Below are 20872 nucleotides of genomic sequence, written 5' to 3' on the forward strand. Positions count from 1 at the left end.
AGAATTGGACACGTCTCGCCACAGCAAATCTCAGTTTACCACTAAAAATCCCCATGCAAGGCTTGTTTTGAGGCAAAAATTTCCACCTACTCCTGCATATTTTCCTGTCCAAATACTGCTTTTGCCCCAGACACTGGCCTCCATTCCCTGCTCCAAGTTTTTATTGTACAATTGTGTTATTTGGAACATGGAGAATGAGGTTGAGTGTTAAATTATTACTTTATCTTTGCGAGATGAATTAGGGCTACACACAAAGGTGCCGAAGGTAATTAATTATCACATTGATGAGGCTCGGCCAGAATCTCAAAGTTAACCTCTGCACAGCTCTGCCCTGTGGAGCTCAGAGTTTGCTCCTTCCCTGGAGTCTCTGACCACACAGATTTCTCACCCAGAGGTGATAAATGAACCTCTGGGTCCAAATTAATGTTTCTGTGAGAGCCACGCTGCTCCCATATCCAGAACAATCTCACGATAGAACAACTGTGAATTTTTCCTTCTGCTTGAATACAGATTCTACAGGTTGTTTGCAATGCTCTTTGACAATGCAAACCATGCAATATTTCATTTTGGAAGGTGAGCATCTCTTGGAGGAAGAATGGAACACATCCAAGCAGATCCAAGAGCTGTGGCAAATCCTCATCCTCCTCCTCTCCCTGCTCCCTGTGTGGGACCACTGGAGTTTGTTTTCCCCTCAGAGACTTCATTTCAGAGAGCTGGGTTTACAGAAATTTCATTTCTGCCTTCCTGAAGCTCAGCTTTTTCTTCGTTTCTGCTTTTTTTCCTTCCCAAGCTAGCTCTTTGCAGGGTTAACTGCAGGAAAGTGATGCTCAAGGAGAAGGGAATGGGATTTCTGCTTTTGCCAACAAATATTCCTTCATGGATCTTAATTTCAATTGCTACTCCCTCCATTGGGCCATTGTCACCGCCCAAGGAAAGTGTGCTGGGATTCCATCAGCTCCAGGAACAAGAAAATCCCAACTGGAAGCCAACTGGTGCAACAGCTCAAATGCAACTTTAAGTTCACAAAGACGCACAAGTTTTGATTTTGCTTTCTGTAATAATGACTCCTCTTAAAAAAAAATAAAAATATTAAAAGAGGATGAGAGACATTATGAAGAGCTAAAGCTTTTCCTTTTAATGCAAATGTAGCTGGAAGTGCATTAACCACAGAACATTCATTGGGCATTAATTCCAATGCTAGAATGACCTCTGGTCCTATGGAATGTCTGCTGTGCCTGGGAAGGATGGAGCACACATTGAGGAGTTCTAACAGAACCAGTTCCATCCTAGCTTTTAAAGAATCAAACTCTTCTCTAGGTGCTTTCCCTTCAGCTCCAGAGCTTTAGGTGTTGGATGGGCTGTTCCCACCATGGGCTCCTCAAAGCTCCAGCAGGACCTGGATCAGCTCCAGGTGAGTGCAGGAGCAGAGCAGGGCAGGACTGGGCCCATGGAGGTGAAACCAAAAGGGCCAAACCCCAATTTTGCATCAGCTGAAGCTGTGCTGACACAACCATGTGTCCCAGTCCCACCAAACCTCACAGAGGTCAATGATCTCTTCCACAAGAGGGAATTGTGCCAAGGATGATGATTCCTCATTGACCACAAAGTGGCTCTGATTTCAAGCTGTTAAACTCAACTGAAGTGTCCCAGTGGAGAACATCTATATCTAGAGTGCATATTCACTGTGCAAAACCAAACATAAACCCCTCTGCCCAGGAAATTCCACAGTGTGCACTGTGAAAGAGAATTCTCTGTACCCCTCAGAAGTTACAGCTGCTTTTTGCAGTTACTTCTCACAGCTTTTCACTAATATTTCCCACAACAGCAAACAGAACATGCATGGGCACAGTCACAACTGCAAAGTTATTCCTTCATGTGCTCCCAGTTATTAATATGTTCTTCTCTGCATCTTATGGACCATGTATTCACAGCAACCATATGGATCAGTTAAAAACAAACAAACAAACCCAAAGGAAAACAGGTTGGCTGCAAACTCCAGAGTGGTTTTCATCAAGGCTGTGAAAATGTTTACAAATTTCCCTAAATTCCAGTCTAAAAATCCCATTTTAAAATCTCCACATTGATCAGTGGCAGCGAAGCAGTTTCCCGGAAGCCATTTTGATTAAAATCAGAGCAGTGAAGCTGTCACAGAGATTCTGGGGAGGAGCCAGGAGCACTGAAGGTGTTGTGCCTGCTTTTCTAAGAGCAGCTGCTGAAGGTCCTTGTTGGAATTCTGGATGCTGAGGAATTCAGACTTTCTGTGCTGACAGACCCTGACACCCAAGAGAACACTGCATTGACCTGAGGCTGTGGAGAAGCTTCCAAAATTGAATGATAGCACTGGGATTGTGGGTGTGGAGTTGATTAGAAATATGTGATGTCACAGGGTGGAAAACTTAGAATTTAAGGTTTTAGAATACAGTAATAGATACAGAGCAAGATAGAAGTGCCTGTCCCAGAGGTGCCTGGAGAACCCAGTCCCACTGCTCTGGAATGATGCCAGTTACTCTGGGCAGCTCCTCCCCACAGGTGACATCAACAATTTGACATTTGGACCCCACAGACCCATTCACTGTGAGATTTGTGACACATTTTGTGTGGATCTTGCATCCAGGCACTGTAGGAATTCTGTGAATGCTGCTCCATTGTGCCGCTGAACAGACCGGAGGCAAAGGATTTTCAGGTGGCAGGAGGGACTTAAAAGCAGAGAGCAGAAAAAAAAAAAAAAGGATGAGTTCCTAAAGCTTCTATTTCTTGGGTTGGACAGAGTTAAACTGCTTTAATGAATTAAAGAATATTGTATTTTGTACACACATATTGTGAAGGAGCAGCCTGCACAAATTCCCAGACACTGAAATTAATCTGTCATCTTGCAAGGTCACCATCACCAGGGAGCAGCTCTGGCAAAATGATGGGTGATGGAAAGGCAGAGTGAGTAACTAAATCAATGACTCAATATTGCTCTCTAGGAAATGATATTTTGGGTTGGAGGATACTCTGCTGTGAGATCTCTCTTCAGCAGGGAACAAGGTCAGGAATAATATTGCACTAACCAGGAGCAAATAAACATGGGGATCTGGCATTGTAGATGGAAAAAATTCACGAAAAATGTTTTTCCTACATCACTCACTAATTATTGCTCATAATTAAAGTTTATAAATATTTCCTCATACCCCATCCCTCTGAGTCCAAATCTTTTCCAATATGCATTTTCCATTCTAAAAATATTTTCTGTTTCAGCACTCGGCCATCAGCTGAATCCTCCCCCTAATCCTTTCCAGGTATAAAATTAAAATCAAAATGAAAAATGCAATTTCTACAAAGCCCCAAGAGCCCTTCTGAAATGTGCTGTGCTGACAGGTGGATTGCCAAACCACATTAGGACATTTTTGACCTTTTGCACTTTCAAATCAGTTGCAGTAAAGATATCGGGCATTTTGCAATAGGAGCTCTCCACAAAGAGTTGCTTCTAGGAAAATTTCCTTCTATTTCAGAATATGAGTGACAGGACTACTTTGGAAAAAGGTAAAAAATCACAAAGATGAAATTTTAGTGATCTGTTAGAAGGAGCTATTACATCCTGGATGGCAGAGTTACTCCAGATATAGAAATGATATTATGGTGAATAATGTCTTGTCTATCAAAACTCACACAACCAGAGGACTCCAGCACCAAACAATTTCTAGTCTAATGTACTGCACCACCTTATAAATTCATTTACCAAACAATCAGAGGTAGAAAATAAGCAGAATAATCCCAGGGAATGTACTTTTGGATGGAAAGAATCATTAAGGTCTCATGGCAGAGTCATTTTTTCTTCATTCTGAGTTGCTTTGGTTCCCTGTCCTCAATTTGAAGGATAATTAACAGGTGTGATGTTTAATGAAGTTCTATAAATACTGTGGATTGCATTGCCTTAGAGCTCCATGGGACTGATATTGTAAAATTACTGGCAAGAATTCCTTGGCTTTATTAAAGCTTTATGAGGATAAAACCTTTCTTTTACAGCAATGCAGGATTTAGGTGGGAGTAACTCATTTCTTGGTGGTAAAGCTGAGCACAAAGTTGCTCAGACCCTGCTTTCCACCCAGCAAACCTGAATCCAAAATTCTGAGTTCAGATTTCCTTTTGTCCAGGTAGGAATCCCCACCCAGAGCACAGGAGCACACCCAGAACGTGTCAGGCATTCTCAGAGTGTGGAGAAGACAAACTTCTGCCACTCTCCCTTTGTTCACCTCTCAATATTTTGTCAGAACACAGATTTCCCACACCAAACATGTCCCAAGTGGAAGGAGAGCTGTGAAAAGAACTGGAACATGAGAAGTACAGAAGGAAATACTTCTGACAGGATTTCTGCACACACTTGGAATCCCATCTGCTCACAAAACCAGTGAATATTCATCACTGACTGGTCAAACTGGGCATGTGTAATATTGCAGGACTTTTGCCTGGGTTAAATTACAGCTCCAGTCTATAAACAAAGAAAAAAAAAAAAACAAACAAAAACAAAACCCAAAAAACACTGCACAGAGATGAAACAAAACCCTTAAACTATATTATTCATAGCTTGCATGAAAAATATGATTAATATTGTATTTTTTTATACATGATTTCTTCCTGCATTGAGGAATATGGATTATTTCTCATTAATCCACAAGGAACCAAGCTCAGTGTAACAAAGTTTCACTAAATTCACTGCTCATTCAAAACTGCAATAAACCTTCTCAATACACTACTGCATTTTGATTGTATATGAGCAAAAGTGCATTTTGTTTCTGTGCTTCAGAAATAGTCATAAAAAAAAATACTGTCACAGTATTTCATTTGCTCATAATGCTGAATTTCACAGGCTACAGAACAGACTGGCAGCCACTTCAAGCCAGGAGCCACTGCCACGAAAATGACACGACTGTTACTCAGTGCAAAATTTTGAAATCTTTTTTTTAAAATCCCACTTTATAAAACATCTGACTCCTCTCTTTGGGAAGTGACCTTCTCTGGTTATCTTTTAGAGCTCTAATGGCACAGCTGTCTTCTCCCTCCCTCCTCCATCCTTCCCAAGCAGTGACAAACAGCCCCAAACCCCTTTTGGGAGCAGATCCTTCTGCCTCGATGTGTGAGAGCACAAGCAGGGCCTGTCTCCTGCCTGGCTGCAGTTTTAATTTCACTGGAGCTGCTCTGGCTGATTTTCTCTGCAAACATCTGTGACTTGAAGCCAAGTGTGACTTTGGATACTGCCCACAGGATTTCCTCCATTTCCCACCATCCCTGGGATCCTGCCTTGGTTTTTTTTCCCTGCTGTATTTTTAAAGCCTGTTCTTCCCAAAAAGATCCCGGGGACAGTCTCCTGCTCAAGTGTTATGGATTTTCATTTAAATTGCCAGGTGGAGGAGGGAGATCAACTCCCATTTTCCCATCCATTTCATGTGGAGCTGCATCCAAGATGATGTGAGTACCCCCAAAATAGCTGCTCAAAATGAATCATTCAAACCAGTTTCCAGCTCCTTACAGACAAAGACTGAGCCACCATCACAAAAACTTAAAATGTCGTATAATGAGAGAGTGCTTTGTGAGCAAAACAGGCATTTTGCAAGCAAAATGAAAAATAAAAATCTAAATTACGTGCTTTTTAAATTTGTAGTATGAAAATTAGCTGTTTTACTCAAATTTGACCACAGAAATAACAAAAGTCTCGTCATGTACAAAATAGATGGAAAAATAAATAACACCATTACAAAGGTCAAGGCTTCTGCAGCAAAATCCAAGGATTCAAATGAGCCTCCAGATGGGAAACAAGTGAAGCTTTTCACAGGTTTAAATCTTGCTGTACCTTGGGGCTGCTGCTGAGCTCCAGCAGTGCATGTATGAGCAGGCACACCAACCCCCTGTGTATTCACACACACTCAGCTGCAAAAAAATCCAGTGCATTACAGCCCTTTCTGTATCCTCAATATTCAAAGTGTAATCGTGATTTGGAGGGGTTTCTGTTTCTGCCATTTTTCTTTCAGATACTGATTACAGTAACTTTTTTTTTTCAGGTTCTCCTTTTTTTTCAATTTTTGCTCTTTACCCATCTGTATCTTACCAAAATTAATTTAAACTCCATGAAGACAAGATAGAAATTCTCTGATCCTTAATAACCTCATTTTTGAGCTCTTGCAGTTTCCTCCTTTAGCCTTTGCAATCTCAATTTGCCATCCTTTAGTCTGAAACGCTACAACAGTTGGGCTGGGGCTGTAATTTGATTGCCTCAGGTTGGTTTTTCCTTTTCCTTCCCTTGAAATTTCCTTTCCTTTCCATCAGAGGACCCTGCCATGAGCTGTTGAGCTGGAGCACTCACTCTTTGTTTGACAGGACCTCACTGGCTGCCTATTCACCAGATTTCCCAAAAATCATGACCTGCTCTAATCTGTTCACACAAAGCAACCCCACCACCCTGCAAAATCCACCAACCAGCTTCTCTCCACAATTCCCTGAATCATCCCTACAAAGGACCCACTCTTAGTGGTTCCAAGCTCTGGTTCAAATGCCACTTCTAATCCAGAAAGTCTGAAACTGGACATGGAAAAAGAAGTTTCCTTGTTAAACTCTCGCCATAAAGAAAGAACCTGCCGCTAGCTCTCCTCAAACTACACATTGCTAATTTTCAAGGATGCTACTTGATGGGATTTCGGAAGAATTTTGAAAGGCTTGTGAGGAAATGAGGATTCAGCAGCTCCCTGAGTCTCCCATGCTCCATGGCCATGTCATTTCCCCAGGAATCGCACTGAAGGGAGAAATGCTTGCAGGCCAAAATGAAGAGTTCAATTGGTATGGGCACTGGTTAAATTCCCATTTTGGTGCTGTTTCTCCAGCACCACTGACAGAGAGGTTCACAGGGGAGGACTGGGCACTCCGGGGACCCGTGGGATGATAGGGAAAGGCAAGATTCCTCAGCAGTGAGGTTTGGGGGAAAAAACCCCAAACCAACCAATGAAACAAAAACCCAAAGGAACCAATCAAAGAAGCTCAAAGGCCATCAGCCAGAGCAGCCCAGAGGGTGGCAGAGGCACTTGGGAGAAGGATGACACCCATTTGGGTCATCCTTACAGCTTTTCCAGCAGTGCCAGGGGTCACTTCATGGCCAGGCTTTTAGGGCTCTCCAGTCTAACACAAATTCCTACAGACTAACACAGACTCATCTCCCTCCAAGCTGGAATTCACATCCAGCGGCTCAGTAAGGTTAGAAAGTGCAAAGATAAAAATGCCAATAAAGATTAGAGGGGATGATTCTTCTCCTTTTCCCTCAGCAGTCCCCCAGGGCAGAATCTGCTGGATCATTGCATCCCAGACAGAGCAGCAGCTTCACCGCCGGCGCCGCCTCAGCGCCGCTGCAGCGCTCACCCAGCTGCTCCAGCAGAGCTCAGCACAAAGGAACAAAACCCTCCCTTCCCTCTCCTCCTACTGTGTTTAAGCCACACATCTGCACTTGCCAAGTTCTCCTTTTGATGCTGGAAATTTACATTTGCCTTCATACACACACATGCTCCTTTTATCACACTCTGATAAGCTCAGTTTTTATCCTCATCCCAGATGATGCTGGTGGAGAGAAGAAGCTACCTGCTACAGAGGAGAAGCTGGACAGCTGTTCCTGCAATTAAAAGTGTGTTTTTTTAAAAAACTGAATCCATAAAAAACCATTTAATGGATAAAAACAAGATCCATGTTGGCATTTATAAAGCCAGGAGCTCACGTCATTTATGCTCTCTTCTTTTTGGTTTTGGGCAGAAAGATTCACAGCACATCATTCCCAGAAGATTTTACAGCAAGTGGCAAACCTCTGCTAAACATTGTCATTTACAAAGAGATACTTGAAATTATAACAGATTCTAAAACAGAGGTGTAAAGTTGCTGCAAATAAGATTAAGAAAATTTTCACCGCATTCCAACTATAAAGTTGTGATCTCTGCTAAATTCCAGCCCAGCTCAGGTAAGTCACTGATCCCAGACTAGGAATTTCCAGCGTTCTTTCACTTTAAGGAAAGGGGGGAAAATCACGACCAAAAATCCCAAATAAACCCTACAAAACCCAGCCTTCCACCACATTCTCTCACACTGGATTTAGCATCAGCTCAGGTCAGTGCTGGCTCCAGAACTGGCACTAAATGATCTGGGCCAACAGAAGCTGGAAGCAGCAATTTTCATATTTATCAGAAAATCAAATTTTGCAGGACAAGTGATGATGATGTGTAAAAGTTCCATAGCAGCTAATCAAAGACAAAACTTGAGGAAGCAGCAAAAAGCTCATAATGAAGAAATATATTCCACCACAGGTGGCAGGAAATTGTAGCTACTGATAACAAGTGCTAAGGGGCTCTGGCAAAGAAAGACAATCAGCATAAGCAAGAAGGCAAAGTAGTGATAGCACCAATAAAAAAAAGCCTCAGAGCACTCTCCAGAAATCTATGGTGAGAATCAAGAGACAAGTAATAAATTTGCATTTTCTGTAAGACCTTGCATTTAAACACATTCTTAAATACTTTGTGAGTTTCAGGAGCTGGCTGCAGACCATGTGTTGCTTGAGAACATAAAAAGCAAAGCATCACTTCACTGAGCACTGAAGCACCAACATCTGCAGGGAGAGATTATGGGGAAATCTCAAACGAGATTCAGGAACAAGCTGCTCAATCCATCCAAATGGTGCAAAGCATGGAGAAGCCAAAGAATTCAAGGTTTGGTTTTTTAACTCCTAATTTTTTTCCATTAAGATTCCATTTTTTTTTTTTTTTCTTGGCGTTTTCACATTGTATTAATCTATGCCTGTGCTGTGGAATAGGACAGGGACAAGTAAGGGACAAAGTAGGACCCTGAAGTCAAGGCCAAAACTGAAGCTGGCCAAGGTGTCCCATCCTGGAGCAGTCACAAACTCCTCTCCAGCTGCATTTGAAGGAATTTCCAGCTCAGGAAAAGCCCTGCAGGAAGGGCAGTGCATCACAGAACCCTGCAAAAGCTGGGCAGAAGCAAATACCCATTCAGGATAGGCATTCGTATCCCTGGCTCGGATCAATTCTCCAGGGGAAAAATGGATTGCAATGGGAAATGACTGGCTCAGCAAACAGGGAATTCACCCACTGGGCTGCTGTGAGAGAGCACAACTCCTGAATTCAAGGGAATTCCAGCAGCCACAACCAAGAGCAGGCAAAACACAGAGATGGGCAGCATCTCTGAGCTCAATGCACCTTCCAATAAGGACCAGGTGAAAAAAGGAACTTGTGTTTTGTCTGAGAGGAGCTCGGACTGATTTACTGGCAGGGAAAACTGGAAAAGAGAGGAAAGAACACCAAAGTCAAGGAGAGACTTCCCAGCACCCAGGAAAGCAATAGAATCAGCTAAGGGGGGAAAAAAATCCCTTATCCAGACTCTGTTGGATATATGCAGCTCAGTTTCTCCCTTAAAAAGGGAAATTTAACACTGAAATGCAAGAGAAAGTGGAGGAATCAGCAAAGCAGGCTCAGGTGGGGTCACGTGAGGAAAAATTCACTTTTCCTTGGGATCAAAAGACTTAAACTATGCAAAAAGGAAATGCTTCTCTCTGCCTTTCAGGGGTGAACTTGTACAGTGTAAAATGCTCTGAGTGTCAGGGAAGGCTTGGCACACATCCTTTGAAATAGAGTGTGAATAAAGACAAATGTTAACACACTCCTTTGTGAGATTTGATTTCTACATATTAGCATTTGAATTGTGCTCAGCCCTCTGTGTGTGTCACATTAAGAAAACTCCCATTTCTATGCTCTGCATTAGGAGAAACCAGCAGAAATGTGGGCTCCGGGAAGAGCCAGAAGCCAGTAAAAATCCAGGAACACATCTACAAACCCTGCACCATCAAAGAGCCTGCCAAGGAAAACCCTACAGCACAAACAGCACACAGGAATTTCCCTTTGTAGGCAGCAGTTCCTTATTGATCACAAGCAATTTATTGATATCACCAAGGGTTGCTCCCAAGTCAGGAGGAATTTCTCCTCTGCAGCTGCTCCCTGGAGCACTTTGTCTTTCCTCAGAGAGGGAAATGTGTCCAAGAGCTCCTACAAGGAGCTCCCATTGTGCCTATAGAGGTGGCCAGTGCAGAAATCCTGAAAATGCCTTTTTTCAAAAAGAAACACTCAGAACATACAATTAACGCTTCCTGACAATCCTCAAAGCAGCTCTTCTGGTGAGAGTGAAGCAAAGCCACTAAAAAAGCAGGAAAAATAAATATCCTCAACATGCAAAACTAATATATATATATATATATATATATATATATATATATATATATAAAAAATTATAATAAAATGAATACTATAAAAGTACCGCCATTACTGTGAGCTCTTATCTTTTGAGCTCTTATCTTTTAAGTTACATTCAACATTTCCAAAGATTTTTAAAATCAGAAAGGTGTTTCAAAAGTAGTAACAAAGAAAAAAAATAATAATGACACAGTAATTAGTAAGAGAGTATGAAAATGTGATTTAAAAAATAAAATCTTTCAATCATGTCCTACTGTGCAAGAAAATTCTATGGAAACTTTACTTGCTAGACATGGCAGGAATTATTCTGCCTGGCTCCCAGAGCCACACAGAACTCAAAGCAGGGCCAGGCTGGCATTTATAAACTGATATAAATCAAATACATTTCCTCCTGTCCCTTGAACAGGCACTGAAGTCTCGCCTGACTTTTCCTCCCCAAAGTTGCTCAGTTCCTTGGAATCCTGGGGAGCACAAACACTCTGTTCCCTCTGCCAGAGAGGGAAAGGAAAAGCAGCCCCTGACACTGAGGCTCTTTGCCATTTTTAACACTCAGGTCACACCAAAATAGGTGAGAATTACTCAAATCCCAGGGTAACACTCATTAATTAGAAAATTAACTGACATTATGTAATAACTTCATGTTAATCTGTCCAAGACATGATTTGAACCAAATCAGAATACAGAATTCAGAAGGAATATGTTCAATTTTTTCAGGTTTTTTTCTTTTAAATCCTAATTTTATTCCATTAAGATTCCATTAATTTTTTTTTTTTTGCTCTTGTGTTTCCACATTGTATTTTAACATATTGCTCAGGAGTCTGATGGGATGTTGAGGCACTAAAACACATGGAGAGGTTTGCACAGCCATGCTGGGCAGCCTCAGAGGGCCACAGTTCCCATCACCTTTAAAACAGGGATAAAAATCCATATTTTTCTAACGCACTTCAAGATCTACTGATGAGAACCCCGTGCAAGAACTCCTCTCAGCTGTTACCCTCTCACTGAGTATGGTTATGTTGGAATATCACCCTTCCTGACCTCTGAAAATAACATAAAATTGAAATGAAGCAGTAATTGTATGATTATAAATGTCACTAACATCAGACAGTAGGGAAAGACTAATTAAAGGAAGTTTGCTCTTCAAAGGAGGAAGAGTTCAGATTCATTCACAGATATTTATATATTTAATTTAGTTGTGCACAGAGAAAATGAATGTACAGGTAGCTCTAGGGAAGAGCTCAGATTCATTCACAGATATTTATATATTTAATTTATTTGTGCACAGAGAAGATGAATGTGCAGGTTTTTGTAGGCACAGATCTGCTCTGCTTCTGCACAAGCCCTCTGAAGGAGCATGATCACATTCACAAGTGCCAGAAAAAGGAACAGGCTCTTCTTCCCCTTGAAATGCAGGGACTGGATGGGTGCATGGATGGATGGATGGATGGATGGGTGGGTGGATGGCTGGATGGGTGGAATCCATGGATGAGGGATGGAGGGATGGATGGAATGATGGATTGGATGGATGGGTGGATGGATGGATTGGATGGATGGATGGGATGGATGGGTGGGTGGATGGATGGATGGATGGATGGATGGATGGATGGATGGATGGATGGATGGATGGATGGATGGAAGGATGGATGGATTGGATGGATGGGTGGATGGGTGGATGGATTGGATGGAAGGAAGGATGGATGGATTGGATGGATGGATGGATTGGATGGATGGGTGGATGGATGGATGGATGGATGGATGGATGGATGGATGGATGGATGGATTGGATGGATGGATGGAAGGATGGATGGGATGGATGGATGGATTGGATGGAAGGATGGATGGATGGATTGGATGGATGGGTGGATGGGTGGATGGATTGGATGGAAGGAAGGATGGATGGATGGATGGATGGATTGGATGGATGGATGGAAGGATGGAAGGATGGATGGATGGATTGGATGGATGGATGGATGGATGGATGGATGGATGGATGGATGGATGGATTGGATGGATGGAAGGATGGATGGATGGATTGGATGGAAGGATGGATGGATGGATTGGATGGATGGGTGGATGGGTGGATGGATTGGATGGAAGGAAGGATGGATGGATTGGATGGATGGATGGATGGATGGATGGATGGATGGATGGATGGATGGATGGATGGATGGGTGGATGGATGGATGGATGGATGGATGGAAGGATGGATGGATAGATGGATGGATGGATGGATGGATGGATGGATGGATGGATGGATGGATGGATGGATGGATGGATTGGATGGATGGGTGGAATCCATGGATGAGGGATGGAGGGATGGGTGGAAGGATGGATGGTGCTGTCTCTGACATCCCACTCGCAAACCAGGCTTCGCTGACATCTCTCATTGTTTGGGATGAGCTGCTGGGTAATTTGTGCTGGGAATTGCAGTGGGGGGAGCCCCATGCTTCACTGTTTGCCCCCAGTGGAGGTGTAGAAGTGACAAAAGCTGTTTGCCAAAGGTGTCCTCACTACTGGAAAAGTCTCAGCGCCTTCCCAGTGCCCTGCAATTACAGGCCAGGAGGGGAAAGCAGGTGCAGCTACACAAGATAAAACCACTCCTTCAGCTTTCCATCCCCAGCTCCAGCTGGCATTTCAGTGCTGAGCAGCACAGAAATAACAGCACAGCCCAAAGCATCTCCTTAATAACTCAAATAAATCACAGGGATGACAAAACAAATCCAGGAAGGATGGGAACGTCTTTAGGAGAGGACAACACCTGCAGCTGCCTTGGAGAAGAGCAAATCCTTGTGGGCTCCTGGGCTCAGCAGACACGTTCCCAGAGCATTCCCAGAGCACTGGGACCTCCTGGCTCTTGTCTGCAGCTCCTGCCAAGGTCTGACCACAGCAGGTGCTCCGTGTTCATCAGTGCAAACAGAAACCCCTTCCATGTGTGCAGCCTCAGCTCTGGCTGGGAGGGAAGTTAAACTGAGCAATCCAGGGATTCAGCCCCTTTTACCCTGGAATGGGATGGGAGAGACTGAAGGCTCTAGGAAGGTTTGTTTTGGGGGGGAGTTACAATTTTTTTTATCTCCACAAGCTCACTGAACTGTGTGGTTGTGCCTGGCAGCTTGCCTTCCACAACAGGAATTGAAACTATTATACTGAGAAATAGAGAAAATTACAGTATTTCAAAGTCTGCTTATTTCTCTGCAAAAAAAAAAAAAAAAAAAAAAAAAAAAGGGACAAAAACCTTGGGAGGCTTTTCTTTTTTAATAGCTGAATGACTAAGAAAGTTTCCTCTCTAGTAAGTCTGTCTTTGCTTTTCAGTCTCTAACAGACATTTAAATGTCTGACAAATAGATTATAGACTACTTGTTTTAAGAGTTTGGGAGGGAAATGAAACTCAGATCCGTATTGCTTTGAAAGACAAGCACAATATTTGGTCTGCACAGCTTGTGGCACCTATTAAAACCTTCATTAAAGCACCAGTGACAAACTGCTGCTGTCAGGGAGAAGTGATGCTGAGCACGCTGCAATATTTGATGGCACAGTTGCCCACACAGTCATTATGACCATGTTTTCATTCTGCTCTATAATAAAAAAATACAGGCACCCATTAGAACATTTTGATAGAAGTTGGGTTGGTTTTAGCTAGAAGAGACTATCAAACATTTACATGGAGGTGAGAACTATAGGTACACTCATCACCTGAGTGGAAATCCATCTGGAAATCAGCAGTGGAAAAAGAGAGCAAACCTTTGTGAAATTTCTCTCCACATTTACATTACATAATATTTTGAATGCATTGAATCTGTGCAAGTGCCACTTTGTATAATATATTTTTTTTATCAACTTCCTAACAGGTTTTTCAATATACAATATAGAAAAATTAATCTAAAACAAGTTTGTGCAGTATTCTGCAGAGCAGCTACCCAGAACTTAGAGCTCTAATCTATGGAGAGTTTCCTTCATTACCCACAGAAAACCAGCAAAGCCTTTTAATCTGAGTTATTCATTTCTTTGTGCTTCTCCTATTGAGCTTTAAGTCTGTTCCACACACATCATAGGAGAGGGAGAGTTCTGTGAGCAGACACCCAAAGCAACAGGGTGCAATTGTTATCTCTCTGTTCTCCATATTTACTTGCTGAAAAAAGAGTCTGATTCTCTCTTCCCTGATAACTTGCTAATAATCTCAATATTTTTGGAATATATTTATTGTTGTCATAAAGCAAATTTGCTCAGACATCTCCTTGCAATCATAAAAATGAATACTAAGCTTATACTTCACTCTACAAAATTCCATTTCACTGTTAATACTTACTAATTTTTCTTTATTGGTTCTACTATTTCATAAGCCCAAAACTCACTTGCTGGTGAGTGCTATTTTCCCTTTTTTTCTCTAACAGTTTGACCATTATACCTCATTTTTCCTCCTTGGTTAATGAACCTTCAGCAACAAGAAAGGTAACAAATGAAAATGCAGATTGTTCATGCACTTGCAAGTCACTAGAATCACTTGCTATTCAAGAGAAAATTCAGAATAAATACCAGCTTGTACAAAACAGTGGAATTTTTATACATTCAGTGGCAGTTGGGCAAAGCCATTTTAACAAGATTATGAAGTTCAGCCAACCCAGCCTGCCTGGCTTTCAGTGCAGTTATAACTAAAGAAAAGCTGGAGATAATGTGGTGCTGCCCCACACCTAATAGCACTGGCTGGAGTCCTGCTCATCTAAGCAGAACATCCTGTAAATGTATGGCTTCAAAATTCAATAATTGAACCCCCCACCACCTGGTTACAGAAATTAAAGTCTCATCACTGCTAAGGCAGAGCATTTTCACACAAGTGAAAAATGGTAAATTAGATCCACACCCCACCAAACACAGTGACAAATGTATCAGTACTCCACCTGGCTCTAATAATTTGATTAAGGTGAGCTTATAAAACATGGCTAATGGTATAGATTAAAAAAAATAATTAAGCCATGCACTGTTACTGCTGGAACTTTCATTTCTGCATTCCAGACTATAACTGATACTTTACCTGAGAAATTCCAGTTTGAGTAAAATTGAGGGTTTGCTTTATGAATAAAAAAATTTTAAAAAATTTATAATTGTGGGAAAACACCTGTCTACATCAAGTACAGAGGAATGATTTTTTAGTCCAAATCTCCAGGGTCTGGTGGCCTGGGAGAATGCAGAATTCTGTTTACAGAGGAGCCAACTCCTCCTGCACCACTGCCACGCTGGGATTCAGCATCTCCTCACACAACCCACAGCAGAGCCCTCCAAACAGGTTTGTCACATTCCCTGATCCCACATGTCACATAGCACAACGTACAGAGACAGCAGATTGATCTTCCCAACCAAGGGAATCTCTCCTTAAACAATTCAAAAATGTAAAACCATCACTATGTGAGAAAAAAAGCTCTGGTAAAGTGAATAGAGCACGTCCAGTCCTTGCCTGGCATCACCAAGCCAAAATTCAAGATTTTACCAATCAAAATGAATTCCTCAAGAATGTTCCAGAATTTCTATGAGGTTACAAGAGTTGATTTTTTAATTTGATAGAGGAAAAGAAAAAGAAGCAACTTACAGTTGTCTTGTAAAAACAAGCAAGTGCCTCATGAACAGGGTTCTGAGTCACATAACCAGCTGGGTCTTCTCCTGTTGGCTAATCAATCTTGATTTCAAAACTGGAAGAAAGAAAGAAGATAATTAGACTTGACAAACCCCAGAGAATTAAGCAAATTAATAGAACAAACAAGGATTGATCTAAAGGATGCCCCACAGGAGAAACAGATCCAAGAGCAAACATCCAGTGTCATAAATAGTTAGGGACATCTTGCAGTAAAATCAAGTGATTAAAAAGTTCCAACTCTGTGACCAAAGATGTGAATTAAAAACTTGAAAACACAGTCCCAATGATATCTGGTTTACCCATTTATCAGAGCTGTAGCACTCTGGCCTCTCATATTTGTAAATAAATGAGATTTTTAATGTTTTTGGAGGCTTAAAACTCCATGTGTGAGGGAAAGGCCAGCAGAGAGGGCAGGAGCAGAGGGGAGACATTCCCCTGCTTTCCCTTGCATGACATAAGAACTTGGAAGGGAATAATTGAGAGGTCTTAGGGTCATCTCAGAGATGTCATGGTGAATAAGTGACATTCTGGCTGCTTTCATAAGGAGACTATGAAAGTCTCCCTGCTCAAGAAGGTGCAGGGAATGAGGGGCAAGGAGGGGCCCTCCTTGGACAGGATGAGGGAACACATCCTTACACTATAAGGACAGACAGAAATAAATCCATTTTTCATGTTTTGATACTGAAAGGGATTGCTGTGCTCCAGCAGGATGCCATGTCTGACCCAAGCACAGAATTACATTGGGTTCCTCTGGTGTCAAACCACAGCATCTGGCAGAGCTGGAGGGGACCCTCCTGGGAGAGCAAACATCCACTTCTGCCTTGTGAGCTCCAGCTAATGACCAATTCATCACACCCCTCAGTAAATCATGTGTGGGTTCAGCTTGCAAAAACTGGATTGTTTAAGGCCCTTTGAACACCATGTGAAAACATCTTTCATTATAAATGAGGATTTCCCTGCAGACACCAGTAGGATCACATCTGCTTCAGCTTGGATTAGCATAAAGGAGTGACTTCCCCCATGGTCCTGCCACTGTGTCAGCTCTGCCAGGTTTGGCACGTCATGGGCTTTATTCAGCCTCCACCTCCTGCCCAAATGAACATTCCAACTATCCAAACACATTTCAGTTCCATATTGATGGCATTTGTTTGAGGCATAGCAACATCCTTTAAATATTCTCACTCTAATTTAGCTCAGTTCAGTTTGTGCAATTTACCTGGGACTTGCAGGACATGGACACCATTCCCTTATAAACCACATTTCAAATGTATTGTGAATGTTAATGCACAACAGAGTTCCAGGACCACAAAACATCCCCAGGCTTCCTCTCCCCTCATGGCTGTGGAAATCAGGGAGCTGATTTTGGGGCATGGAAAGATGGAGCAGCCCAGGGGAGAAGCACTCAGAGGTGAGAGTGCTTCTGAGAGGCTGGACATGCCCCAGCCATGTCTGGGACCCCAAATCCCCTGCCCTGGGCTGAGCAGGGCAGGGGGGATTCTGCAGAGCTGCCCCAGCCCTGGGCCAGCACAGGAGGGACCTGGAGGCAGCAGAGGAGGCCCCAGGATGGGCAGAGGATGGAGCAGCTCTGCTGGGAGCAAAGGCTGGCACAGCTGGCATTGTTCACCTGCACAGGAGAAGCTTTGGGGTGATGGAATTGTGGCCTTGCAGGGCCTGGAGGGGCTGCAGGAAAGATGGAGATAGATGATTTACAAGTGACAGAACATAGGGAATAGCTTTACATTGTCAGACGTTATGGTTAGATGGGACATTAGGGAAAAAATCCTTCCCAGTGAGGGTGGGCAGGCCCTGGCACAGGGTGCACAGAGCTGCTGTGGCTGCCCCTGCATCCCTGGCAGTGCCCAAGGCCAGGCAGGACAGGGCTGGGAGCACCTGGGATGGTGGAAAATGTCCCTGCCATGGCAGGGATGGAATGGGATGAGCTTTAAGGTCCCATCCAAGACAAGGCAGCCTCTGTGCTATTGAATGCCAAGGGATGCACAGCCTTGCACTGCCCCACACAGTGGAGGAGGAACACCCTGAACCTGCCTGTTACAAACAGGACCCTGTGTAGGACCCAGTCTGAAATCCCAGTCTCAACACCCTGTCTACCAAAGAAAAGATGACTTTTGGAACAGGTTTCTAACCTAATATTTATTATCAGGCTATACCACCAGGTGGCAAGATTGCAAAATAAAGGAATTTTTTTAATTGTTCCTAAAACCCATTCAGTCAGGGCTGCTCCAAGGACCCCTGGCTGGGCCATGGTGATGGTTTTGGGCAGGTATTTAACATGTACCCACATGGTCTGTAAAATAAACTATTTTAAGGTTTCTCTGTCACTCCTAATGTAGTCAACAGCCAAATGCAACAGGAGATTCCCAGTACATGAAAAAGGAATTTGTGGCCACCAGCTGCACTCCTGTAAAGGACTTGGGTTTCCCACTCTTTTCATCCTCTTTCCCTGATAACCAATTTAACCTTTTCAAAAGAGCCTAAAACCTGACATGACTGCAGGGAACCACATAATAAATGGGAATATGACTCAAAAAGATGAATAAAATTACTTAGCAAAGGGAGAGGAAGGACTTTACACAGAGTGTACTTACATTCATTTGGGTAATTTTTTTGCCATATATTTTCATTTATCTGGTTATATCCCAATTATCTATAAACCAAGACACAGTTCTAAGCTCTACACTAAAGGTGTGCCACGGACACATGAGCTCAGTTTAAAGGGCTGAAATTTATAATATGTTCTTTTAATTCAAAATTTAGGGAAAATATAAATCTCCAGTAACAACTTGGAGAACTCTCTCTCTAATTCCTTGCCCCTAGATCACAAAGGACACCATGTGAGCACCCAGTCCACATTATTTGATTTATTTATATCTATACACACACAGATAGGCATATGGCTAAATAACAGGATATGAAATATTAGTAAAGCTAATACTGGTAACCACACCAAGCTGGTGAGAAACTCTACCTGACCCTGAGATATGCAACACAAAAGAAACAATGATTCCAGAAATAGTTTAGGGACTTTTTCCTTCCATTTGTAGCCTTGCACCTGCTCCATAACACACAGCTACACTTCACAGATGCTTAAAATATTGTCATTATCCCTGGAGCTAGAAGAAATTAGGTAGGTGTAAAATAATCAGAATGTCAAGCACATTAAATGTCAAGCATAAATAAGAACCAAAATTGGAATCTTTCAAAGATGCTGGTACTCCCACAGTTGGGCAAAAAGTGTTAACTTCAATAACTGCCACCATTTGGGACTTGTATTATTATACAAACCACAAAATTCTCTGCCTTAATGGCATCAGCCTGAAAGATGATTTGGCATTAGAAAGTAGAAGTAAATGTTATCCAAAACATCAAGAAAACTTCCTGCCCCAAAATAGATTTTTATTTGAGACTCTTCAATTCAAACACTCCAGGGTATTGAAATTAAAAAGAGAAATAAAAAATCCAAAAGGCTTTGCAGGAGAAGGGAAGGATGAGTAATACACAAGCCTGTGTTACGTGAGATGGCACCAAAAATATAAACTGCAAAATAAACTGCCGAGTTATGTTCCCTCAACCAATAAAACAAAATAACTTCTTCAATCAACTTTTAGTTCCATAATCCAATCATCATGAAAATTAAAATCAAGCACTCTTTCCCTAGTGAGCATATACTAACTAAATATTTTAATGTGAAGATACCTAAAAACTAAATTAGATTGGAAATTCTTTCAAGAGAGATTTGCTTTCATCTAAGTTCATAGAACCCCAGCATAAAGTCCAGAAATCTAAACTGTAATTTACTAAAATTTAAGCTTGGAAAAAAAAATATTAAAAGCCACAAAGCACATTATGCCATGCTTAGAGAGTAGCACCTCCTGTGAAATGTCCAATGAAATCTACACAAGTGTTTTGAGGTTTTTTTCTGGAATCAACATCTCCTTTTCCTTCCACATTTCCTATTTAACTTTCTATATAAACCACACGACCAAAGCAGCTTTACAGGACATTCAGAGCTTGGGAATGGGCTTTGCTTTGAGGGCTTCAGATGGGAAATTCCCTGGAAAAGAAAAAGACTGGATGTGGCTCTTGGTGCCATGATCTAGTTGAGGTGTTAGAACATGGGTTGGACTCGATGATCTCAAAGGTCTCTTCCAACCTAGAAATTCTGTGATTCTGTGAAAAGTCCGGGGCCATGGGGAAGGCCATGGAGAAGGCCACGGAGAAGGCCACGGAGAAGGCCATGGAGAAGGCCACGGAGAAGGCCACGGAGAAGGCCATGGAGAAGGCCATGGAGAAGGCCACGGAGAAGGCCATGGAGAAGGCCATGAGCCCATCACAGAGATGTTCCCATGGCCAGAACACAAAATCCTGAGCATCTGGATGTTCACGTGGGAGAGATTCACACTCTTGGACAGAGGCAGGATGGAAACTTTTCTCATCCTTTCCGCCTTGGGGCAAGAGATCTTCTCTTTCTGGGGAGAGCAGGAGCAGAAATCATGGACTGACAGGAGGATCCAGAGGAGCAGGGCTGAGGTCAGCGGAGCATTTGGCCTCATCCAGAGGAGGCCAAGGATGGGGGAGCAAGGACATGGAGCTGATTTGCAGCAAGAGAGCATCAAGGTTGGAACCCCTCCACAGAATCTGAGGAGGGAAAATATCCCAGAATCCCAAACTTCCTGTAAAGCTCCAGAACACCCCACACACATCAAACCTCACCATCATGGGCTGTGCTGTGCTTCACATTTCCGGAGCCTGAGAGAAAACAAACTCACAAAGTTCTCCAATTTTACAATGAATTGATAGAATTAGGGCAAGGCAGATTTACTCCCCTGCTTTAAGGAATAAAGGCTCTCTGCACTGTTTGGGACTTGTTAACGTGCACTGCCAGGATTACCATGCCAACTTAAGCCTCTGCTTCAAATCCCAAACTAACAAGAAAATACAAAGTATAAAGGTATTATTAACTGGA

At 42.5% G+C, this 20872-nt stretch overlaps 1 protein-coding gene across 9 annotated transcripts in view; it reads right to left on the reverse strand.

The window, feature by feature from the left end:
• The window catches only part of ATP2B2 (ATPase plasma membrane Ca2+ transporting 2), a 407966-nt gene that overhangs the window by 254704 nt on the left and 132390 nt on the right, over positions 1–20872 (reverse strand). For all 9 annotated transcript variants that reach the window (XM_063164432.1, XM_063164430.1, XM_063164426.1 and 6 more), the window contains exon 3: positions 15844–15943. The gene's annotated coding sequence lies outside the window, so the exon portion shown is untranslated. The remainder of the gene's footprint in view (positions 1–15843; positions 15944–20872) is intronic.

This window comes from Melospiza melodia, chromosome 10, assembly GCF_035770615.1.
Source record: "Melospiza melodia melodia isolate bMelMel2 chromosome 10, bMelMel2.pri, whole genome shotgun sequence".
Classification (NCBI taxonomy): Eukaryota; Metazoa; Chordata; class Aves; order Passeriformes; family Passerellidae; genus Melospiza; species Melospiza melodia.